Below are 27,424 nucleotides of genomic sequence, written 5' to 3'. Positions count from 1 at the left end.
TCCGGTTAATACAATTATAGCAATAATAAACATTTATCATGATATGAGGAAATAAATAATAACTTTATTATTGCCTCTAGGGCATATTTCCTTCAGTCTCCCACTTGAACTAGAGTCAATAATCTAGATTACATAGTAATGATTCTAACACCCATGGAGTCTTGGTGCTGATCATGTTTTGCTCATGAGAGTGGCTTAGTCAACGGGTCTGCAACATTCAGATCCGTATGTATCTTGCAAATCTCTATGTCTCCCACTTGGACTTGGTCCCGAATGGAATTGAAGCGTCTCTTGATGTGCTTGGTCCTCTTGTGAAATCTGGATTCCTTTGCCAAGGCAATTGCACCAGTATTGTCACAGAAGATTTTCATTGGTCCCGACGCACTAGGTATGACACCTAGATCGGAAATGAACTCCTTCATCCAGACTCCTTCATTTGCTGCTTCCGAAGCAGCTATGTACTCCGCTTCACATGTAGATCCCGCCACGATGCTTTGTTTAGAACTGCACCAACTTACAGCTCCACCGTTTTATAAAAACACGTATCCGGTTTGCGATTTAGAATCGTCCGGATCAGTGTCAAAGCTTGCATCGACGTAACCATTTACGACTAGCTCTTTGTCACCTCCATATACGAGAAACATATCCTTAGTCCTTTTCAGGTATTTCAGGATGTTCTTGACTGCTGTCCAGTGATCCACTCCTGGATTACTTTGGTACCTTCCTGCCAAGCTTATTGCTAAGCATACGTCAGGTCTGGTACACAGCATTGCATACATGATAGAGCCTATGGCTGAAGCATAGGGAACATCTTTCATTTTCTCTCTATCTTCGGTTGTGGTCGGACATTGAGTTTGACTCAACTTCACACCTTGTAGTACGGGCAAGAACCCTTTCTTTGCCTGATCCATTTTGAACTTTTTCAAAATTTTATCAAGGTATGTGCTTTGTGAAAGTCCTATTAAGCGTCTTGATCTATCTCTATAGATCTTGATGCCCAATATGTAAGCAGCTTCACCAAGGTCTTTCATTGAAAAACTTTTATTCAAGTATCCCTTTATGCTATCCAGAAATTCTATATCATTTCCAATTAATAATATGTCATCTACATATAATATCAGAAATGCTACAGAGCTCCCACTCACTTTCTTGTAAATACAGGCTTCTCCAAAAGTCTGTATAAAACCATATGCTTTGATCACACTATCAAAGCGTTTATTCCAACTCCAAGATGCTTGCACCAGTCCATAAATGGAACGCTAGAGCTTGCACACTTTGTTAGCACCTTTTGGATCTACAAAACCTTCTGGCTGCATCATATACAACTCTTCTTCCAGAAATCCATTCAAGAATGCAGTTTTGACATCCATTTGCCAAATTTCATAATTATGAAATGCAGCAATAGCTAACATGATTCGGACAGACTTAAGCATCGCTACAGGTGAGAAAATCTCATCGTAGTCAACCCCTTGAACTTGTCGAAAACCTTTCGCAACAAGTCGAGCTTTCTAGACAGTTATATTACCATCAACGTCAGTCTTCTTCTTAAAAATCCATTTATTCTCAATGGCTTGCCGATCATCGGGCAAGTCAACCAAAGTCCATACTTTGTTTCCATACATGGATCCCATCTCCGATTTCATGGCCTCTAGTCATTTTGCGGAATCTGGGCTCATCATCGCTTCCTCATAGTTCGTAGGTTCATCATGGTCAAGCAACATGACTTCCAGAATTGGATTACCATACCACTCTAGTGCGGATCTTATTCTGGTAGACCTACTAGGTTCAGTAGAAACTTGATCTGAAGTTTCATGATCAATATCATTAGCTTCCTCACTAATTGGTGTAGTTGTCACAGGAACCGTTTCTTGTGATGAACTACTTTCCAATAAGGGAGTAGATGCAGTTATCTCATCAAGTTCTACTTTCCTCCCACTCACTTCTTTCGAGAGAAACTCCTTCTCTAGAAAGGATCCGATTTTAGCAACGAAAATCTTTCCCTCAGATCTGTGTTAGAAGGTGTACCCAATAGTATCTTTTGGGTATCCTATGAAGACACATTTCTCCGATTTGGGTTCGAGCTTATCTGGTTGAAGTTTCTTCACATAAGCATCACAGCCCCAAACTTTAAGAAACGACAACTTTGGTTTCTTGCCAAACCACAGTTCGTAAGGCGTCGTCTTAACGGATTTTTATGGTGCCCTATTTAACGTGAATGCGGCCGTCTCTAAAGCATAACCCCAAAACGATAGCGGTAAATTAGTAAGAGACATCATAGATCGCACCATATCTAGTAAAGTACGATTACGACGTTCGGACACACCATTTCGTTGTGGTGTTTCGGGTGGCATGAGTTGCGAAACTATTCCGTGTTGTTTCAAGTGTAGACCAAACTCGTAACTCAAATATTCTCCTCCACGATCAGATCGTAGAAATTTTATTTTCCTATTACGATGATTTTCTACTTCACTCTGAAATTCTTTGAACTTTTCAAATGTTTCAGACTTGTGTTTCATCAAGTAGATATACCCATATCTGCTCAAATCATCTGTGAAGGTGAGAAAATAACGATGTCCGCCGCGAGCCTCAACATTCATTGGACCACAAACATTAGTATGTATGATCTCCAACAAATCAGTTGCTCGCTCCATAGTTCCAGAGAACGGTGTTTTAGTCATCTTGCCCATGAGGCACGGTTCGCAAGTACCAAGTGATTCATAATCAAGTGATTCCAAAATCCCATCAGTATGGAGTTTCTTCATGCGCTTTACATCGATATGACCTAAACGGCAGTGCCACAAATAAGTTGCACTATCATTATTAACTCTACATCTTTTGGTTTCAACACTATGAATATGTGTATCACTACTATCGAGATTCAATAAAAATAGACCACTCTTCAAGGGTGCATGACCATAAAAGATATTACTCATATAAATAGAACAACCATTATTCTCTGATTTAAATGAATAACCGTCTCGCATCAAACAAGATCCAGATATAATGTTCATGCTTAACGCTGGCACCAAATAACAATTATTTAGGTCTAAAACTAATCCCGATGGTAGATGTAGAGGTAGCGTGCCGACCGCGATCACATCGACTTTGGAACCATTTCCTACGCGCATCGTCACCTCATCCTTAGCTAATCTTCGCTTAATCCATAGTCCCTGTTTCGAGTTGCAAATATTAGCAATAGAACCAGTATCAAATACCCAGGTGCTACTGCGAGCATTAGTAAGGTACACATCAATAACATGTATATCACATATACCTTTGTTCACTTTGACATCCTTCTTATCCGCCAAATACTTGGGGCATTTCCGCTTCCAGTGACCATTTCCTTTGGAGTATAAGCACTCAGTTTCAGGCTTTGGTTCAGCTTTGGGCTTCTTCGTGGGAGTGACAACTTGCTTGTCATTCTACTTGAAGTTCCCTTTCTTTCCCTTTGCCCTTTTCTTGAAACTAGTAGTCTTATCAATCATCAACACTTGATGCTCTTTCTTGATTTCTACCTTCGTCGATTTCAACATCACGAAGAGCTCGGGAATTGTTTTCGTCATCCCTTGCATACTATAGTTCATCACGAAGTTCTAGTAACTTAGTGATGGTGACTAGAGAATTCTGTCACTCACTATCTTATCTGGAAGATTAACTCCCACTTGATTCAAGTGATTGAAGTACCCAGACAATCTGAGCACATGCTTACTAGTTGAGCGATTCTCCTCCATCTTTTATCTATAGAACTTGTTGGAGACTTCATATCTCTCGACTCGGGTATTTGCTTGAAATATTAACTTCAATTCCTGGAACATCTCATATGGTCCATGACGTCCAAAACATCTTTGAAGTCCCGATTCTAAGCCATTAAGCATGGCACACTGAACTATCGAGTAGTCATCAGCTTTGCTCTGCCAGATGTTCTTAACGTCGTCAGTTGCATCAGCAGCAGGCCTGGCACCCAGCGGTGCTTCCAGGACGTAACTTTTCTGTGCAGCAATGAGGATAATCCTCAGGTTACGGACCCAGTCCGTGTAATTGCTACCATCATCTTTCAACTTTGCTTTCTCAAGGAATGCATTAAAATTCAACGAAACAACAGCACGAGCCATCTATCTACAAACAAACATAGACAAGCAAAATACTATCAGGTACTAAGTTTCATGATAAATTTAAGTTCAATTAATCATATTACTTAAGAACTCCCACTTAGACAGGCATCTCTCTAGTCATCTAAGTGATCACGTGATCCAAATCAACTAAACCATGTCCGATCATCACGTGAGATGGAGTAGTTTCAATGGTGAACATCACTATGTTGATCATATCTACTATATGATTCATGCTCGACCTTTCGGTCTCCGTGTTCCGAGGCCATATCTGTCTATGCTAGGCTCGTCAAGTATGACCTGAGTATTCCGCGTGTGCAACTGTTTTGCACCCGTTGTATTTGATCATAGAGCCTATCACACCCGATCATCACGTGGTGTCTCAGCACGAAGAACTTTCGCAACGGTGCATACTCAGGGAGAACACTTCTTGATTATTAGTGAGAGATCATCTTAAAATGCTACCGTCAATCAAAGCAAGATAAGATGCATAAAGGATAAACATCACATGCAATCAATATAAGTGATATGATATGGCCATCATCATCTTGTGCTTGTGATCTCCATCTTCGAAGCACCGTCATGATCACCATCGTCACCGGCGCGACACCTTGATCTTCATTGTAGCATCGTTGTCGTTACGCCATCTATTGCTTCTACGACTATCGCTACCGCTTAGAGATAAAGTAAAGCAATTACAGGGCGTTTGCATTTCATACAATAAAACGACAACCATATGGCTCCTGCCAGTTGCCGATAACTTCGGTTACAAAACATGATCATCTCATACAATATTATATAGCATCACGTCTTGACCATATCACATCACAACATGCCCTGCAAAAACAAGTTAGACGTCCTCTACTTTGTTGTTGCAAATTTTACGTGGCTGCTACGGGCTTTAACAAGAACTGTTCTTACCTATGCATAAAAACCACAACGATAGTTCGTCAAGTTGGTGTTGTTTTAACCTTCGCAAGGACTGGGCGTAGCCACACTAGATTCAGCTAAAGTGAGAGAGACAGACACCCGCCAGCCACCTTTAAGCACGAGTGCTCGTAACGGTGAAACCAGTCTCGTGTAAGCGTACGCGTAATGTCGGTCCGGGCCGCTTCATCTCACAATACCGCCGAACCAAAGTATGACATGCTGGTAAGCAGTATGACTTGTATCGCCCACAACTCACTTGTGTTCTACTTGTGCATATAACATCAACGCATAAAACCTAGGCTCGAATGCCACTGTTGGGGAACGTAGTAATTTCAAAAAATTTCCTACGCACACGCAAGATCATGGTGATGGCATAGCAACGAGAGGGGAGAGTGTTGTCCACGTACCCTCGTAGACCGTAAGCAGAAGCGTTAGCACAATGCGGTTGATGTAGTCGTACATCTTCACGATCCGACCGATCCAAGCACCGAACGTATGGCACCTCCGAGTTCAGCACACGTTCATCTCGATGACGATCCCCGGGCTCCGATCCAGCAAAGCTTCGGGGATGAGTTCCGTCAGCACGACGGCGTGGTGACGATGATGATGTACTACCGGCGCAGGGCTTCGCCTAAACTCCGCAACGATATGACCGAGGTGGAATATGGTGGAGGGGGGCACCGCACACGGCTAAGGAACGATCCGTAGATCAACTTGTGTGTTATGGGGTGCCCCCCTGCCCCCGTATATAAAGGAGGGAGGGGGAGGTGCGGCCGGCCCCCTTAGGGTGCGCCTGGAGGAGTCCTACTCCCACCGGGAGTAGGACTCCCCCCTCTTGCCTTGGTGGAGAAGGAAAGGGGGGAGGAGAAAGAGGAAAGGGGGGCGCCGCCCCCCCTTCCTTGTCCTATTAGGACTAGGGGGGGAGGGGGCGTGCGGCCTGCCCTGGCCAGCCCTCCTCTTCTCCCTCATGGCCCACTAAGGCCCATTAACCCCCGGGACGGTTCCGGTAACCCCCCGGTGTTCCGGTAAAATCCCGATTTCACCCGGAACCTTTCCGATGTCCAAACATAGGCTTCCAATACATCAATCTTTATGTCTCGACCATTTCGAGACTCCTCGTCATGTACGTGATCACATCCGGAACTCCGAACAAACTTCGATACATCAAAACTTATAAACTCATAATAAAACTGTCATCGTAACGTTAAGCGTGCAGACCCTACGGGTTCGAGAACTATGTAGACATGACCTAGAACTATTCTCGGTCAATAACCAATAGCGGAACCTGGATGCCCATATTGGTTCCTACATATTCTACGAAGATCTTTATCGGTCAAACCGCATAACAACATACATTGTTCCCTTTGTCACCGGTATGTTACTTGCCCGAGATTTGATCGTCGGTATCCAATACCTAGTTCAATCTCGTTACCGGCAAGTCTCTTTACTCGTTATGTAATGCATCATCCCGTAACCAACTCATTTGGTCACATTGCTTGCAAGGCTTATAATGATGTGCATTACCGAGAGGGCCCAGAGATACCTCTCCGACAATCGGAGTGACAAAACCTAATCTCGAAATACGCCAACTCAACATGTACCTTCGGAGACACCTGTAGTACTCCTTTATAATCACCCAGTTATGTTGTGACGTTTGGTAGTACCCAAAGTGTTCCTCCGGTAAACGGGAGTTGCATAATTCTCATAGTTACAGGAACATGTATAAGTCATGAAGAAAGCAATAGCAATATACTAAACGATCAAGTGCTAGGCTAACGGAATGGGTCATGTCAATCACATCATTCTCCTAATGATGTGATCCCATTAATCAAATGACAACACATGTCTATGGTTAGGAAACATAACCATCTTTGATTAACGAGCTAGAAAGTAGAGGCATACTAGTGACTATATGTTTGTCTATGTATTCACACATGTATCATGTTTCCGGTTAATACAATTCTAGCAATAATAAACATTTATCATGATATGAGGAAATAAATAATAACTTTATTATTGCCTCTAGGGCATATTTCCTTCAGGGTGCGCCCAGCCCTCTAGGGGCTGGTTCCTTGCCCACTATGGCCGATGAGGCCCTCCGAGAGAGGTGGCCCCTCCTGCTGGACCCTCGGAACGCCTCTGGTGGCCCCGGTACAATACCGATAAGCCCCCGAACTTTTCCGGTGACCGTATGACAACTTCCCATATATAAATCTTCACCTCCGGACCATTCCGAAACTCCTCGTGACGTCCGGGATCTCATCCAGGACTCCGAACAACATTCGGTAATCACTTACAAGTCTTCCTAATAACCCTAGCGTCACCGAACCTTAAGTGTGTAGACCCTACGGGTTTGGGAATCATGCAGACATGACCAAGACAGCTCTCCGATCAATAACCAACAGCGGGATCTGGATACCCATGTTGGTTCCCACATGTTCCACGATGATCTCATCGGATGAACCACGATGTCAAGGATTCAAGCAATCCCGTATATAATTCCCTTTATCAATCGGTACATTACTTGCCCGAGATTCGATCGTCGGTATCCCAATACTTCGTTCAATCTCGTTACTGGTAAGTCACTTTACTCGCACCGTAATGCATGATCCCGTGACCAACAACTTGATCACATTGAGCTCATTATGATGATGCATTACCGAGTGGGCCCAGAGATACCTCTCCGTCATACGGAGTGACAAATCCCAGTCTCGATCCGTGTCAACCCAACAGACACTTTCGGAGATACCTGTAGTATACCTTTATAGTCACCCCGTGATGTTGTGACGTTTGGTACACCCAAAGCACTCCTATGGTATCCGGGAGTTACACGATCTCATGGTCTAAGGAAATGATACTTGACATTGGAAAAGCTCTAGCAAACGAACTACACGATCATGTGCTATGCTTAGGATTGGGTCTTGTCCATCACATCATTCTCCCAATGATGTGATCCCGTTATCAATGACATCCAATGTCCATGGTAAGGAAACCATAACCATCCATTGATCAACGAGCTAGTCAACTAGAGGCTAACTAGGGACATGTTGTGGTCTACTCATTCACACATGTATTACGATTTCCGGATAATACAATTATAGCATGAACAATAGACAATTATCATGAACAAGGAAATATAATAATAACCATTTTATTATTTCCTCTAGGGCATATTTCCAACAGTCTCCCACTTGCACTAGAGTCAATAATCTAGTTACATTGTGATGAATCGAACACCCATAAAGTTCTGGTGTTGATCATGTTTTGCTCGCGGAAGAGGTTTAGTCAACGGATCTGCGACATTCAGATCCGTATGCACTTTGCAAATATCTATGTCTCCATCTTGAACATTTTCATGAATGGAGTTGAAGAGACACTTGATGTGCCTGGTCTTCTTGTGAAACCTGGGCTCCTTGGCAAGGGCAATGGCTCCAGTGTTGTCACAGAAGAGAGTCATCGGCCCCGACGCATTGGGAATAACTCCTAGGTCGGTAATGAACTCCTTCATCCAGATTGCTTCATGTGCTGCCTCCAAGGCTGCCATGTACTCCGCTTCACATGTAGATCCCGCCACGACGGTTTGCTTGCAACTTCACCAGCTTACTGCCCCACCATTCAAAATATACACGTATCCGGTTTGTGACTTAGAGTCATCCAAATCTGTGTCGAAGCTAGCATCGACGTAACCCTTTACGAAGAGCTCTTTGTCACCTTCATAAATGAGAAACATATCCTTAGTCCTTTTCAGGTATTTTAGGATATTCTTGACCGCTGTCCAGTGTTCGATGCCGGGATTACTTTGGTACCTTCCTACCAAACTTACGGCAAGGTTTACATCAGGTCTGGTACACAGCATGGCATACATAATAGGCCCTATAGCCGAGGCATAGGGTATGGCACTCATCTTTTCTCTATCTTCTGTCGTGGTCGGGCATTGAGCCGAGCTCAATTTCACACCTTGCAACACAGGCAATAACCCCTTCTTCGACTGATCCATATTGAACTTCTTCTATATCTTATCAAGGTATGTGCTTTGTGAAAGACCTATGAGGCGCCTCGATCTATCTCTATAGATCTTGATGCCTAATATGTAAGCAGCTTCTCCAAGGTCCTTCATTGAAAAACACTTATTCAAGTAGGCCTTTATGCTGTCCAAAAGTTCTATATCATTTCCCGTCAAAAGTATGTCATCCACATATAGTATGAGAAATGCTACAGAGCTCCCACTCAATTTCTTGTAAACGCAGGCTTCTCCATAAGTCTGCATAAACCCAAACGCTTTGATCATCCCATCAAAGCGAATGTTCCAACTCCGAGATGCTTGCACCAGCCCATAAATGGATCGCTGGAGCTTGCATACCTTGTTAGCATTCTTAGGATCGACAAAACCTTCCGACTGCATCATATACAACTCTTCCTTAACATAGCCGTTAAGGAATGCCGTTTTGACGTCCATTTGCCATATCTCATAATCATAGTATGCGGCAATTGCTAACATGATTTGGACGGACTTCAGCTTCACTACGAGAGAGAAAGTCTCATCGTAGTCAACTCCTTGAACTTGCCGATAACCCTTAGCGACAAGTCGAGCTTTATAGATGGTAACGTTACCATCCGCGTCCGTCTTCTTCTTAAAGATCCATTTGTTTTCTATCGCTCGCCGATCATCGGGCAAGTCTGTCAAAGTCCATACTTTGTTTTCATACATGGATCCTATCTTGGATTGCATGGCTTCAAGCCATTTGTTGGAATCTGGGCCCGCCATCGCTTCTTCATAGTTCGAAGGCTCACCGTTGTCTAACAAAATGATTTCCAGGACAGGGTTGCCATACCATTCTGGTGTGGAACGTGTCCTTGTGGACCTACGAAGTTCAGTAGCAACTTGATCCGAAGTACCTTGGTCATCATCATTAACTTCCTCTCTAGTCGGTGCAGGCACCACAGGAACACCTTCCTGATCTGCGCTACTTTCCGGTTCAAGAGGCAGTACTTCATCGAGTTCTACTTTCCTCCCACTTATTTCTTTCGAGAGAAACTCTTTCTCCAGAAAGGACCCATTCTTGGTAACAAAGATCTTGCCTTCGGATCTAAGGTAGAAGGTATACCCAATGGTTTCCTTAGGGTATCCTATGAAGACGCATTTTTCCGACTTGGGTTCGAGCTTTTCAGGTTGAAGTTTCTTGACATAAGCATCGCATCCCCAAACTTTTAGAAACGACAACTTAGGTTTCTTTCCAAACCATAATTCATACGGTGTCGTCTCAACGGATTTAGACGGTGCCCTATTTAAAGTGAATGTAGCTGTCTCTAAAGCGTATCCCCAAAATGATAGCGGTAAATCGGTAAGAGACATCTTAGACCGCACCATATCCAATAGAGTGCGATTACGACGTTTGGATACACCGTTACGCTGAGGTGTTCCAGGCGGCATGAGTTGTGAAACAATTCCATATTTCCTTAAGTGCGTACCAAACTCGTGACTTGAATGTTCTCCCCCACGATCTGATCATAAGAACTTTATTTTTCTGTCACGTCGATTCTCTACCTCATTCTGAAATTCCTTGAACTTTTCAAAGGTCTCAGACTTGTGTTTCATCAAGTAAACATACCCATCTCTACTCAAGTTATCAGTGAGGGTGAGAACATAACGATAGCCTCCGCGAGCCTCAACGCTCATTGGACCGCACACATCAGTATGTATGATTTCCAATAAGCTGGTTGCTCGCTCCATTTTTCTGGAGAACGGAGTCTTGGTCATTTTACCCATGAGGCATGGTTCGCACATGTCAAATGATTCGAAATCAAGAGACTCCAAGAGTCCATCTGTATGGAGCTTATTCATGCGTTTAACACCAATATGACCAAGGCGACAGTGCCACAGATATGTGGGACTATCATTATCAATCTTACATCTTTTGGTATTCACACTATGAATATGTGTAACATCATGTTCGAGATTCATTAAGAATAAACCATTGACCAGTGGGCATGACCATAAAACATATCTCTCGTATAAATAGAACAACCATTATTCTCGGATTTAAATGAGTAACCATCTCGTATTAAACGAGATCCAGATACAATGTTCATGCTCAAAGCTGGCACTAAATAACAATTATTGAGGTTTAAAACTAATCCCATAGGTAAATGTAGAGGTAGCGTGCCGACGGCGATCACATCGACCTTGGAACCATTCCCGACGCGCATCGTCACCTCGTCCTTCGCCAGTCTCCGTTTATTCCGCAGCTCCTGTTTTGAGTTACAAATATGAACAACCGTACCGGTATCAAATACCCAGGAGCTACTACGAGTACTGGTAAGGTACACATCAATTACATGTATATCACATATACCTTTGGTGTTGCCGGCCTTCTTGTTCGCTAAGTACTTGGGGTAGTTCCGCTTCCAGTGTCCGCTTCCCTTGCAATAAAAGCACTTAGTCTCAGGTTTGGGTCCATGCTTTGGCTTCTTCCCGGCAACTGGCTTACCGGGCGCGGCAACTCCCTTGCCGTCCTTCTTGAAGTTCTTCTTACCCTTGCCTTTCTTCAAACTAGTGGTTTTATTGACCATCAACACTTGACGTTCCTTTTTGATTTCTACCTCCGCTGATTTAAGCATTGAAAATACCTCAGGAATAGTTTTCACCATCCCCTGGATGTTGTAGTTCATCACAAAGCTCTTATAGCTAGGTGGGAGCGACTGAAGGATTCTGTCAATGACCGCGTCATCTGGGAGGTTAACTCCCAGCTGAGACAAGCGGTTGTGTAACCCAGACATTTTGAGTATGTGCTCGCTCACAGAACTATTCTCCTCCATCTTACAACTGTAGAACTTGTCAGAGACTTCATATCTCTCGACCCGGGCATGAGCTTGGAAAACCATTTTCAGCTCTTGGAACATCTCATATGCTCCGTGTTGCTCAAAACGCTTTTGGAGCCCTGGTTCTAAGTTGTAAAGCATGCCGCATTGAACCAGGGAGTAATCATCACTACGCGACTGCCAGGCGTTCATAACATCTTGAGTTGCTGGGAAAACGGGTGCTTCACCTAGCGGTGCATCTAGGACATATGCTCTTTTGGCAGCTATGAGGATGATCCTCAAGTTCCGGACCTAGTCCGTATAGTTGTTGCCATCGTCTTTCAGCTTGGTTTTCTCTAGGAACGCGTTGAAGTTGAGGGCAACATTAGCATAGGCCATTTGATCTACAAGACATATTGCAAAAGTTTTAGACTAAGTTCATGATAATTAAGTTCATCTAATCAAATTATTCAATGAACTCCCACTCAGATAGACATCCCTCTAGTCATCTAAGTGATCCATGATCCGAGTCAACTAGGCCGTGTCCGATCATCACGTGAGATGGACTAGTCATCATCGGTGAACATCTTCATGTTGATCGTATCTTCTATACAACTCATGTTCGACCTTTCGGTCTCTTGTGTTCCGAGGCCATGTCTATACATGCTAGGCTCGTCAAGTCAACCTAAGTGTTTTTGCATGTGTAAATCTGTCTTACACCCGTTGTATGTGAACATTAGAATCTATCACACCCGATCATCATGTGGTTCTTCGAGACAACGAACTTTCGCAATGGCGCATAGTTAGGGGGAACACTTTCTTGAAATTATTATGAGGGATCATCTTATTTACTACTGTCGTTCTAAGCAAATAAGATGCAAAAACATGATAAACATCACATGCAATCAAATAGTGACATGATATGGCCAATATCATTTTGCTCCTTTTGATCTCCATCTTCGGGGCGCCATGATCATCATCGTCACCGGCATGACACCATGATCTCCATCATCATGATCTCCATCATCGTGTCTTCATGAAGTTGTCACGCCAACGATTACTTCTACTACTATGGCTAACGGTTTAGCAATAAAGTAAAGTAATTACATGGTGTTATTCAATGACACGCAGGTCATACAATAATTAAGACAACTCCTATGGCTCCTGTCGGTTGTCATACTCATCGACATGCAAGTCATGATTCCTATTACAAGAACATGATCAATCTCATACATCACATGTATATCATTCATCACATCCTTTTTGGCCATATCACATCACAAGGCATATGCTGCAAAAACAAGTTAGATGTCCTCTAATTGTTGTTGCATGTTTTTACGTGGCTGCAATAGGGTTCTAGCAAGAATGTTTCTTACCTACGTCAAAACCACAACGTGATATGCCAATTTCTATTTACCCTTCATAAGGACCCTTTTCATCGAATGCGTTCCGACTAAAGTGGGAGAGACTGGCACCCGCTAGCCACCTTATGCACCAAGTGCATGTCAGTCGGTGGAACCTGTCTCACGTAAGGGTACGTGTAAGGTTGGTTCGGGCCGCTTCATACCACAATACCGTCAAAACAAGATTGGACTAGTAACGGTAAGCATATTGAACAAAATCAACGCCCACAACTACTTTGTGTTCTACTTGTGCAAAGAATCTACGCAATAGACCTAGCTCATGATGCCACTGTTGGGGATCGTTGCAGAAAATAAAAAATTTCTACGCATCACGAAGATCAATCTATGGAGTCATCTAGCAACGAGAGAGATAGGAGTGCATCTACATACCCTTGTAGATCGTGAGCGGAAGCGTTCAAGAGAACGAGGTAGAAGGAGTCGTACTCGTTGTGATCCAAATCACCGAAGATCCTAACGCCGAACGGAAGGCACCTCCGCGTTCAACACACGTACGGCGCGGAGATGTCCCCCGCGCCTTGATCCAGCAAGGAGGACGGAGAGGTTGAGGAAGAGAGCTCCAGCAGTAGCACGACGGCGTGGTGGTGGTGGAGAGGTAGTACTCCGGCAGGGCTTCGCCAAGATCTTAATGGAGGAGGAGAGTTGTTGGGGAGGGGAGGGGCTGCGCCTTGGATGTGGTGTGCAGCCCTCCCCTTGCCCCTCTATTTATAGGGGAGATCTAGAGGGGGGGCGGCGGCCAAGGGGAGGGGCTTGCCCCCCAAGCAAGGGGGCCGCCCCCTCTAGGGTCCCCCCCAACCCTAGGCGCATGGGCCCAAGGGGGGAGGTGCGCCCAGTTCTCCAGGGGCTGGTTCCCTGCCCACTATGGCCCATGAGGCCCTCCGAGAGAGGTGTCCCCTCCTGGTGGACCCCCGGAACCCCTCCGATGGCCCCGGTACAATACCGATAAGCCCCCGAACTTTTCCGGTGACCGTATGACAACTTCCCATATATAAATCTTCACCTCCGGACCATTCCGGAACTCGTCCTGACGTCCGGGATCTCATCCGGGACTCCGAACAACATTCGGTAATCACTTACAAGTCTTTCTAATAACCCTAGCATCACTGAACCTTAAGTGTGTAGACCCTACGGGTTCAGGAATCATGCAGACATGACCGAGACAGCTCTCCGGCCAATAACCAACAACGGGATCTGGATACCCATGTTGGTTCCCACATGTTCCACGATGATCTCATTGGACGAACCACGATGTCAAGGATTCAAGCAATCCCATATACAATTCCCTTTGTCAATCGGTACGTTACTTGCCCGAGATTCGATCGTCGGTATCCCAATACTTCGTTCAATCTCGTTACTGGCAAGTCACTTTACTCGTACCGTAATGCATGATCCCGTGACCAACCACTTGATCACATTGAGCTCATTATGATGATGCATTACCGAGTGGGCCCAGAGATACCTCTCCGTCATACGGAGTGACAAATCCCAGTCTCGATCTGTGTCAACCCAACAGACACTTTCGGATATACCTGTAGTATACCTTTATAGTCACCCTGTTATGTTGTGACGTTTGGTACACCCAAAGCACTCCTACGGTATCCGGGAGTTGCACGATCTCATGGTCTAAGGAAATGATACTTGACACTAGAAAAGCTCTAGCAAACGAACTACACGATCTTGTGCTATGCTTAGGATTGGGTCTTGTCCATCACATCATTCTCCCAATGATGTGATCCCGTTATCAATGACATCCAATGTCCATGGTCAGGAAACCGTAACCATCCATTAATCAATGAGCTAGTCAACTTGAGGCTAACTAGGGACATGTTGTGGTCTACTCATTCACACATGTATTACGGTTTCCGGATAATACAATTATAGCATGAACAATAGACAATTATCATGAAGAAGGAAATATAATAATAACCATTTTATTATTGCCTCTAGGGCATATTTCCAACATGTACTACTACGAAGATGTTGGAGGAGAGAGATCGAGAGAACCATGCCTTACGCATGGAGTTGTACAACACCCGCCAGGACAACTGGGCTACCCTGATGCGGTTCGCACCATCCGTTCAGACCGGATACCTGGATATGCGTGACTTGTACCCTGTCCGCGCACGTCTTCCGGCTCGCATGGATTATGCAGATGTTGGAGGTATCATGCCTCCGCGTGGGCGCCGACTTCCACCCTTTGTGGGGCTAAGGCCTCATCCGAGTCCGTATCGTCCACAGTCCCAACGTGATCGTGAGTTCCCGGATCCACCCGTCCCGCTTCCAGGCTATGCGGGGGATATTTATGAGGACTACTACGGAGTTGGAGATGACTGAGCTGGATCTCGACACTAGTAGTTGTAGTAGTCGTATTTCCACAGTCCTGCACGTCTTGTGGAATATGACGTAGTTTGTACTAGATTCCGGAGGTGTAGAAAAATAATGTATTGGAGCTTGAGATGCCTCCGATGAGATGTAATCTTCCTTTCACCACAGTTGTACTCAGTTTCGTCTTGTACTAAACCATGTATGGTGTGCATGACGATGGAATAAATGTGGTAGTTTCTGTATTTCCATGTCATACGGATGATCATCTTGCATTCCGAGTCATCCATTACATTCTGCACTTCTATGTCAGAATTTTGTCATCCTTGTCTAAACCATTGTCTTGTTTTCCCAGGATGGTCAACACCCACAACAACCCTGCTGCCCCGGAGCAGGCTGAAGGTAGTGGGGCTAGAGATGCAAATCTGCCTCATCCTCCTTCTTTGGCTGAGGTGATGCTGGAGGCCGAGAGGAACAAATGGGAGACCAACCGTTTGCTAGAATGCATCGACCAGAACATAGCACAGCACCAGAGGAACGACTTGGTGTCTCTCAGTGACTTCATCAAGTTGCACCCACCCACCTTCCATCACTCCGTCGAGCCCCTCGAAGCTGATGATTGGCTCCACAACATTACCCACAAGCTACGCTCTGCACATGTAGCCGAAGCTGACAAGGTCACATATGCTGCCTATCATCTTGAAGGCCCCGCCAGTCTCTGGCGAGAGAACTACGAGGACATGCGCTCAGCTGGCCATATCACCACTTGGGCAGAGTTTAGTGATGCTTTCCATGAGCATCACATCCCGGAAGGTCTTATGGATCGTAATCGGGAATAGTTCTGCAGTTTCACCCAGGGTAGACTCACTGTGGATGCATACAACAAGGAGTTTGGAAACCTAGCACGCTACTCAACTGAGGAAGTTTCCACCGATGCCAAGAAGCAGGCAAGGTTCCACAAGGGACTTAGCCCCGAGCTTCGCCATGATCTCCGTCTACATGAGTGCACTTCCTTCCAGAAGCTAGTGAACAAGGCTATCAGTGCTGAGACATGTCAGACTGATTTCGAAGCAGCACGCAAGCACGGCCGTGACACTAGCTCCTCATCCGGTTCTGTCTCTCAGAAGTGCCGGGTGTGGGTGCCTAACATTGCTCTGCCACCCAGGTTCACAATGAGGCCATCCTATCAGGCGCCTCGTCCAACCCAGCAGTATGCACCGGCCATGTCTTATGGTGGTTCAACCAACAATGCTCCCCCACGTACCAGCATTGTGACATGTTTCAAGTGTGGAGAACCGGGTCACTATATGCAAGAGTGCCCCCAGATCAACCCCAATCCCAACCAGTCCGGAAAGGTTGTTGGCCATGGCAAGCCAACAGGGAAGGTGTACTACGCCAAGCCGGCCACCGCTGCACGTGGCCATGTGAACTGTGTCTCATCTGAAGAGGCTCAGGATGATCCCAACATCGTTCTTGGTACACTCCTTGTTAACTGCCATCCGGCACTGTTCTGTTCGATACTGGAGCATCTCATTCATTTATATCCGAGAGCTATGCTCATTTGCATAACACCGCATTTTGTGACATGCCCTCTACCATGGAAATTTCTACTCCTGGTTCAAGATGGCAAACTTCTAAAGTAAGCCATGGAAATGAAATTAGGTAGATAGACTCGTTTTCCTTGCATCCTTGATAGCTCTCAAATCCTCGGACATTAATATCATCTTGGGTATGGACTGGATGTCATCCCATCATGCTAAGATTGATTGTTTCTCTCGGACTGTTCAACTTACACATCCATCAGGCAAGGTAGTTAATGTCTTGACCCGAGTAGCTAAGCGACAACTATATTCTCTCAATGCTAGTCCTTTGCCAGACCTCAAAGACGTTTCGATAGTTCGTGACTTTTCGGATGTCTTTCCAAAAGAACTGCCAGGTGTTCCACCTGATAGAGATGTCGAGTTCGTGATAGATCTTATCCCAGGAACTGTCGTAATCTCTAGGAGATCCTATAAGATGGCACCACTAGAACTAGCCGAGCTTAAGAAAAACCTCGATGAGTCCTTGAAAAAGGGTTTCATCCGTCCTAGTTCTTCTCCTTGGGCTTGTCTCGTCCTCTTCGTCAAGAGGAAGGATGGTACAGATCGGATGGTTGTAGATTATCGACTCGTCAACTTGGTCACAATAAAGAACAAGTATCTGCTCCCCAGGATCAAGGATCTGTATGACCAGCTCGTTGGATCCTCAGTCTTTTCCAAGATGGATTCGAGGTTAGGCTACCATAAAATCAAAATCAAGAACGGGGACATTCCCAAAACGGCCTTTGTTACTCGTTATGGCCAATACGAGTACAACGTCATGTCCTTCGGTTTAACCAATGCCCCAGCCACCTTCTCTCGGTTAATGAACTCGATATTCATGGAGTATTTGGATAAATTTGTCGTGGTCTACCTCGATGATATACTCATCTACTCCAAGAATGAGGAAGAACATGCCGAGCAACTAAGGCTAGTGTTGATGAAACTTCGAGAGCATCGCCTTTATGCCAAATTTTCTAAATGTGAATTTTGGTTGCTAGAAGTGACCTATCGAGGCCATGTAATCTCTGGTAAGGGTATTGCTGTCAATCCCAAGTGAGTTCAAGGCGTTCTTAATTGGACTCCACCTGAATCGATCAAGCAAGTTCGGAGTTTCCTTGGCTTAGCGAGCTACTGTCGCCGCTTTGTCGAGAACTTCTCCAAAGTTGCTAAACCTCTAACTGAACTCCTCAAGAAAGATAAAAAGTTCAAGTAGACCCCACAATGTGAGCATAGTTTTCAGGAACTGAAATGACGCTTGACATCTGCTCCCGTACTGGTACCACCAGATTTCTCCAAGGACTTTGTTATCTATTGTGACGCCTCGCGACAAGGACTAGGTTGCATTCTCATGCAGGATCGTCATGTAATTGCCTATGCTTCACGACAATTGCACCCACATGAGGAAAATTGTCCTACCCATGATCTAGAGCTTGCACCTGTAGTCCATGCACTCAAAACCTGGCGACATTACCTTCTCAGTAATAATTATGAAATCTTCATGGATCACCAAAGTCTGAAATATATATTCACCCAACCGGATTTGAATCTCAGGCAAAGACGTTGGGTTGAGTTGATCATAGATTTCAACTTAGGAATAACTTACACCCCAATAAAAGCTAGTGTCATGGCTGATGCCCTAAGTCGTAAATCATACTGTAACAACCTGATTTTACAACAAGGTCAACCACTTCTCTATGAGAAATTTCGGAAGCTTAACCTTCACATTGTTCCTCAAGGATTCCTTTCCACCTTGGTGGTGAAACCTACTCTTACGGATCAAATCATCGCTACCCAAAAGCGAGATAAAGGGATATCCCAGATCAAGGAGAACATTGCAAGCGGAGATGCTAAATGTTTCTCTATAAATGATCAAGGTGTTGTGTACTTTGAGAACCGTCTAGTGGTTCCTAAGAACCGGCATCTTCGGCAGTTGATCCTTAAGGAGGCTCATGAATCACCTCTCACCATTAATCCCGGAAGTACCAAGATGTATCAGGACCTACGCCAGAGGTTCTGGTGGACTAGGATGAAGAGAGACATAGCTCAATTTGTTGCTAATTGCAACGTCTGTCGTCATGTTAAAGCAGAGCATCAATGACCTGCTAGCACCCTTCAACCCTTAGCTATTCCTGAATGGAAATGGGACAAAATCGGTATGGATTTCATCACCGGTTTTCCCAGGACCAAGAGAGGGAATAATGCTATCTTCGTCGTTATCGATCGTCTTTCCAAAGTGGCCCATTTATTACCTGTTCGTGAGAGTATAACCGCTAGTCAGCTAGCATATTTGTACATCTCCCGAATAGTGTCTCTTCACGGTGTTCCTTTGGAAATTAACTCGGATCGTTGAAGTCTCTTCACCTCTCGATTTTGGGAAAGTTTCCAAAATGCTATGGGAACTCGTCTCTCCTTTAGCACCGCCTTTCACCCTCAATCAAGTGGTCAAGTAGAACGCGTCAATCAAATTCTAGAAGACATGCTTCGAGCTTCTGTTATCTCATTCGGAATGGATTGGGAGAAATGCCTTCCATTTGCCGAATTTGCTTATAACAACAGCTATCAATCTAGCTTGGGTAAAGCTCCTTTTGAAGTTCTCTATGGACGAAGGTGTCAAACGCCTCTTAACTGGTCAGAAAGCGGGGAAAGACAATTCTTTGGCCTGGATATGATCCAGGAAGCAGAAGAGCAAGTTTGCATTGTTCGTGAAAAGCTGAAAATAGCCCAATCTCGTCAAAAGAGCCAATATGATCGTAAACATAAGGCTATGACTTTTGAAGTTGATGAGAAGGCTTACCTTCGGGTTACTCCTCTGAAGGGAACCCATCGCTTCGGTATCAAAGGCAAATTGGCTCCTCGCTACATTGGACCTTTTCGCATTCTTTCCAAACAAGGAGAAGTTGCCTACCAATTGGAACTACCTCCGCACCTCTCCAGAGTCCATGATGTCTTCCAGGTTTCTCAACTCAGGTGTTGTTTCTCGGATCCCATCCGTGTAGTGGACCACGAAATGCTTGATCTCCAAGATAATCTCACATATCGAGAGTACCCCATTCGTATCCTTGATCAAACCGAGCGTACCACTCGATGCCATAACATCAAGTTTCTCAAGGTTCAGTGGTCGAACCATTCCGAGAAAGAAGCCACTTGGGAAAGGGAGGATCGTCTTCCACTTGAGTACCCCACCTTCTTGCCGGAGGATCCTAAATCTTGGGACGAGATTTTTCTGAGTGGGGGTGAGTTGTCACACCCTAGCTAGTTCATGCATTAGAGTGCTTGCATCATGTCTATCTTCATCAGAAACTTGGAAATGGGGATGAAAGAACCCCCAACATCCCCTGATACCAACTAGGGTTTACTAAAAATATTTTCAATGAACCTGAAATGCCCTTCTAAAATGTTCATCATCTTTGCCTTGGTCTTAAACCTCTGACAAAGATGGTGCATAAATTTCTAGGTCATCCTAAGGTCACTTAATTAAATCATTAGTTAATTGCATTTGGGCATTTAGATGCTAGTAAATATTTTAAATGTCCAAATAATCCTAAACTGAAATGTTCCATGTTGGATATATTCCAAACAGTGGCCATGAGCAGTTTGGTGATTTTTGAAAGAGTTTAGCTAGTTTTAGAAATGCTACAAACTTGCAGAAATAAAAAAATAGAAAAAAAAGGAAAATGACTTACCTGGCCGCAACCCACCACCCAGCCCACCTGGCGGCCCGGCACTATGCTGGCACATGCCAACCAACTGCTTTGTCCCCGCCAGGCAGACAGGGAGGTGACGCCGACGAGCGTGAGCTCGCCACGGCGCCACCTGCTTGCCGCTCAGCCCGTGGACGCGCTGGTCGACCTCCACGTCGCCCCCTCGACCGCCTGGACACACTCATTCTCCCCCAATGAGGGAGTCCTGGATTAAGGTGTCCTCTGACAGCCGGACTATATGCATATGCCAGACTATTGGACTATGAAGATACAGGATAGAAGGCTTCGTCCCGTGTCCGGATGGTACTCTCCTTTGCATGGAAGGCAAGCTTAGCGATTCGGATATGAAGATTCCTTTCTTTGTAACCGACTCTGTGTAACCCTAGCCCCCTCCGATGTCTATATAAACCGTAGGGTTTAGTCCGTAGGACAAGAACAATCATAATTATAGGCTAGCTTCTAGGGTTTAGCCTCTACGATCTCGTGGTATATGAACTCTTGTAATATTCATATCATCAAGATCAATCAAGCAGGAAGTAGGGTATTACCTCCACCGAGAGGGCCCAAACATGGATAAACATTGTGTCCCCCGCCTCCTGTTACCATTAGCCTTAGACGCACAGTTCGGGACCCCCTACCCGAGATCCGCCAGTTTTGACACCGACATTGGTGCTTTCATTGAGAGTTCCACTGTGTCGTCGAAGATAGGGTGATGGCTCGCCTTGTCATCAAGGACAACATCACCTCCGGGGGAGCTCTGGCCTCAGGCCAAACCCTCCGGCTGGGCGGCTTCGTCTTGACCGTCCGTTCGGTCATCAGGCCGACCATGACTTCTCGGGTCATCGAAAATCGTCTCCATGTCAGCTTGGAATACGCCGAGCATATGGATCCAACATAATTATCGTCTCTAAACGGGCTCCTGGATCGCATCGCCGCTTTGGGAGTCACTTCGGACTATGATCGGATTGGGCTTAAACCCGATCAGAGAGAGATTGAATCTCCGCCGATCACCCATCAGATAGCGGTGGTGGAGGAGCAATGCAACAACTCTTCCCCTATATTGAGGACAAAATATGTCCATATTTCCGAGCTCACCAAGCCGGATACATGCCCGCGGGAAGACATGCCTCGAACTCCGAACTTAGAATCGGACTGTGGGCCAGAAAAATTGGTTGACATCCCGGAGTCTGAACTATTAAGCTCGGAAACTCCTCAAGCCTTGGGTTACAGATCGAATCAGGGTTCGGACTTAAATCCACCCACCCACCCAGACTCAAGCGATCTTTCCCGCATCAGACAACAGTCCCAAGAAACGGTACATCACTTTTGGGCCAGATTCCTCCTTGTCAAAGACAAGGTCAAGGACTGTTGCGATGAAGACGCAATCTCATTATTCTGCAAACATTGCACGGACAAGGGACTCCTTAACGCCATAAATCGCCATCACCTATCGCGCTTTGATGACTTGGAGATCATAGTACAGAAGTACTGCGGATGGAAAGCGCCTGGAAAACTCAGGCAGCCTTTTGGGATCCACTGGCTCTCGCTAACCCCTCGTCCGAACAAAAAGGGTGTACCCTCGTAGGTCGCCCGATCCAATCACAAAGAAATCAAAGCCCACTACAGGGCGCGCAACCATTTTGGAGGGATGGCTTGATAGGCCATGCAAAATACACATCACACCGGATACCATACCAACACACAACCTTAGAGCATGTTGGATACTTCGGCAGGTGGCCAAGAGCAGCGAGGATCTCCTCATAAAAAACACCACAGAGCAACATCCCACAGAACACAGCACTACAATATTGTCAGTCTTCGAGACTTTTGCCTCGGGTAACAGGCGCAAGAGAGCACTCCGTGGCCTTGCCGAAGTCTGCCAAGTTGCAGCAATAAACCCCTGGAACGACACGGCCATAACTTTCAGTGCCAGTGACGAGCCACAATTCAAAACAGTCCGGGCACCAGCCGCTTTGGTCCTCAGTCCAATCGTGGATGGCTTCCGACTTACCAAAGTGCTCATGGACGGCGGTAGCGGACTAAACCTCATTTACGAGGAAACTATCAACAAAATGGAAATAGACAGGAGCCGCATTGAGCAAAGCAGCACAACCTTCCAAGGAATAATTCCCAGTCGGGAGGCACGATGTGCGGGAAAAATCACACTCAATGTGGTATTCGGCATGCCGGAGAATTATCGGTCCGAAGAGATAACCTTTTAGGTGGCCCCTTTCTCTAGTGGATATCATGCCTTGTTAGGGCGGGATTCGTTTGCGAGCTTCCAAGCTATACCCCATTACGGGTACATGAAGCTCAAGATGCCAGTGATCCAGACATACGCTTCGCACCGAAAATAAAACAGCCACCTTGGCCCTTGAAGCATTGTCTGAAGCCCTCACGGCCGAAGAATTAACTGCATTACGCTCCAAAGTGGATAGGGACGACATGATACTCGATAAGCGATCCAAGTCCACCTCCTTTAAACCAGGGGACGAAATAGTCAAATTCCAAGTCCACCTAACGGACTCCTTGAAGACAGCATCCATCGGGGCACAGCTGGACCCCACAATTGACGCTGCACTGCGGGCGTTTCTATGCGAGAATTGGGATATCTACGCCTAGCACCCTTCTAATATGCCAGGGATCCCACGCAAGCTGGCCAAACACATCCTTAACATACTGAAGGGATACAAGCCGGTCAAGCAAACACTACGGTGCTTCTCAGAACCCAAACGGCAAGCTATGGGAGAGGAACTAGCCAAGTTACTCGAGGCCAGATTCATCAGAGAAATAAAACACCCGGATTGGCTAACAAACCTGGTGATGGTACCAAAGAAGCATAAATCCTGGTGCCTATGTGTCGATTTCAAATACCACAACAAGACTTGCCCTAATGATCCCTTCCCTCTCCGGCGCATCGATCAGATTATCGATGCTACCGTAGGACACGACTCATTGTGTTTCCTTGACGCATACTCCGGATACCATCAAATCAAGATGGCGGAGTCCGACCAAGCCGCAACGGCATTTATTACCCCATATGGGCCTTTGTACTTCAACACTATGCCTTTCGGGCTTAAAACACTAGTGCCACCTACCAACGCATGATTCAAACATGCCTAGAGAAACAAATCGGCAAAACAGTTGAAGCATATGTCGACGATGTAGTCATCAAGACCATACATGCCGAATCTTTAATAGACAATCTAAGGTTCACGTTCGATAACCTCCGAACATATGACATCAAGCTCAATCCGGAAAAATGTGTTTTCAGCGTTCCCGCCGGAAAGCTGCTGGGCTTCATCGTTTTCAATAGAGGAATTGAAGCAAACCCAGCTAAAATCCGAGCTTTGTCGCAGTTGGCTACCCCAACAGATCTCAAACAAATCTAGAAGCTAACTGGATGTGTGGCAGATTTAAGCAGCTTTAACCCACCGTAATACTTATGCTATCTTGAGAGAAGCCTCTAGTGAAACCTATGGCCCCCGGGTCTATCTCTTATCATATTTGCTTCCAATCTACTTTTATTTGCATCTTTTACTTTTTGCATCTATATTATAAAATACCAAAAACATATTTATCTTATCATACTATCTCTATTAGATCTCACTTTTGCAAGTGGTCGTGAAGGGATTGACAACCCCTTTATTGCGTTGGTTGCGAGTTATTTGTTTGTTTGTGTAGGTGCGTGGGACTTTTGAGGAGCCTCCTACTGGATTGATACCTTGGTTCTCAAAAACTGAGGGAAATACTTACACTACTATTGCTGCATCACCCTTTCCTCTTCAAGGAAAACCAACGCAAGCTCAAGACATAGCAGTGCTTCCACTGAGCCCTGGTAGCTTGCTACTGCTCCAGAACACCTAGGCTGGCCAGCATGTGTCCTTCTTCGTTCCTGTGTCTGTCCCTATGGGGAAATGTCACGCGATGACTACCGGAGTCCTGTTAGCCTGCTACAGCCCGGTTTACCGAAGTCCTACTAGCCCAGTTGCTACAGCCCGGATTCACTCGCTGATGACCGACACATTCGTTGCTGGGTCATGTATGCATGTCCCTGTAAGTTAGTGCCACTTTGGGTTCACGACTAGCCATGTCAGCCCAGACTCCTTGTCATATGGATGCTAGCGACACTGTCATATATGTGTGCCAAAAGGCGCAAACGGTCCCGGGCCTGGTAAGGCGACACCCGTGAGAATACCGTGTGTGAGGCAGCAAAGTGATATGAGGTGTTACATGCTAGATCGGTGTGGCATTGAGTCGGGGTCCTGACAATCATCATCGGGAGATTGCCAGTCGGCGCTCTTGTCCATGCTCTCCACTCCCTCCTGGGCTTGCTCCTGGGCTTGCTCTCCATTCGGCATCGAATACATCTCAGTATAAATCTGCAAGACAAGAAGTTAAACAAACATCTGTCAGATTCAAAGATGGTCGAAAGTCAGAATGAAAGACACTCGGTAATAAGGATCACACCTTGTCCGGCTGATTTTCGGTGTCGAATGGATTGACTCTCCTGCCCCCCTGGGGTTGTCTTTGTTTCCAGTAATCCCCTCCACCCACTAGGCCACCTTCTCATCGGTGACCTCCTCTGGGTGGACCTGAGCGGTGTCATTGGAGCGCGAATACATCCACATGGAATGATCACGGGCTTGGAGCGGCTGGATGCATCGACTGAGAAACACTTCCAATAAATCCATGCTAGTCACGCCCTGACGGACCAATTGGACTACCCGCTCAACTAGCATGTTCGTCTATACTCTCTCCGCTGCAGACACGGTCAGTAAAGAAGGTTGCTGGACTCGACCTAGGGTAAAGGGAGGAAGACCAGCCGACTGACCGAGGGTCAGAATGTATTGGCAATAGAACCAGGTCGACTGCCACCCCCTAACCAACTCAGGAAGTGTATGTGATGGTGTTGGGAGAGAAATGGTGAAGCTGGGCACCGAAAAATTTCAGAAAACTCCGGAAGAAAGGATGCGGAGGCAGGGAGAAACCACGGTCGACGTGGGTTGCGAGGAGGACGCACTCACCCGCCCGCGGCTGAGGCTCGATCTCGTCCCCCGGAAGCCTCCAAGTCCCGTCGGTGATCAAGCCCGCGGCGGACAAATCCTCCAGATCTTCTTGCCGGAGTGTAGATAGAATCCAGTCCCCCTAGATCCAGCCAGGCGGCAACCCGAACCTCGACGACGATCACTGACTTATTTTTTTGCCCTTCATCGTTGCCGTCGCTTTCTTCGCGCGCTCCAGGGCCGCCATCTTGTCCTTCACCATTGTGGCAGATTGTGCATGGGTGGGGCGGCAGCGTCGAGAGTGGAGGAAGACGTCGTGGAGAAGCAGAGGAAGAAGAAGGGGAATTGGGGCGCACTGTGCAAATACATTGGCCTCGACGCCTTTTATGGGCCTTCTTCTGAGTGGCTGATGCGTGGACCTGAGCGGTCCTATCAAATACCGTAATAGTCACACAACAGGTACGTGGAGAAAAAGGTGGAGCAGAAATCGAGGCGCCCCTATCTATCCGTCCCATTTACTGTGGCACGCTCCGCCTCGCGCGCTTCCCCAAATTTTCGAATCTTGTGAGATCCGGGAACCGCGGTAATCAATCACGCCAAAGATTTCGCACCATATCAACACTCGAAGATTGCCAGCATAAGTTCACTCGACGACCTCTGAATCGATCAAGGCGACTAAAATGAAGTCGAAGTTTCAGCATGAACCTCGAGCTCAGTAATAATGCTTATGAAGCATAAGAGTAAAGACAGGGTTAACTTCAACTCTCTTTCCACTCGGACCTCAATCCATTCGGGGGATAATGACGATGCCATGGACCTAGGGTAGGGTCATAGGCCTGACTTATGCGCCCTACCCAAGGTCACTACCCTAGAATCAAGGACATTCAAAGTATAGCAAGAAATACCGACCGAAGTAGCCATGGAGTGCCATCCACTCGACCAGTCACCTCACTCGGATACCCCCAATTTCACTTGACCTGGATGAAGTCATTCGACCATACAGGAAACCACTCAAAGTATAGAAGACCTAGAGTCACTCAGGATGGCAACGGTCAGGCGTTCACTCCGTAGTCTTAAAGATCATTAATAGCACTTTATAGTTGGTGTTACCAGTAATGCCCTGTCTTAATGTACATTGAACCCTGTAACGGGGGACTGCTGGGGTCCTGGCACACTCTATATAATCCACCCCCCTCCTCTGGGACAAGGGTTTGCACCCCTTGTAACACACACCCATATTCTAGTCGACCGCCTCAGGGCACCAAGACGTAGGGCTTTTACCTCCTTCGAGAGAGGCCTGAACTCGTAAACTCGTGTGTACAACCTCGCCATAGCTAGGGCCTTGCCTCCTCATATGTACCCCCTACTCTTACTGTCAGACTTAGTATCACGACACTAGCATCACACATAATTTCAAAAGGCAGGTTCCAGTCAGGTGGTTGAACAATAGGTGCAGAAATTAAGGCTTTCTTAAGTGTTTCAAAGGCTTCTACACAATCATCATCAAAAATGAATGGAACATCCTTTTGCAAAAGATTTGTAAGAGGCCTAGAATTT

The sequence above is a fragment of the Triticum aestivum genome, chromosome 3B (genome assembly GCF_018294505.1).
Source record: "Triticum aestivum cultivar Chinese Spring chromosome 3B, IWGSC CS RefSeq v2.1, whole genome shotgun sequence".
NCBI classification, from domain to species: Eukaryota; Viridiplantae; Streptophyta; class Magnoliopsida; order Poales; family Poaceae; genus Triticum; species Triticum aestivum.
Note: the sequence above shows the minus strand (reverse complement) of the source record.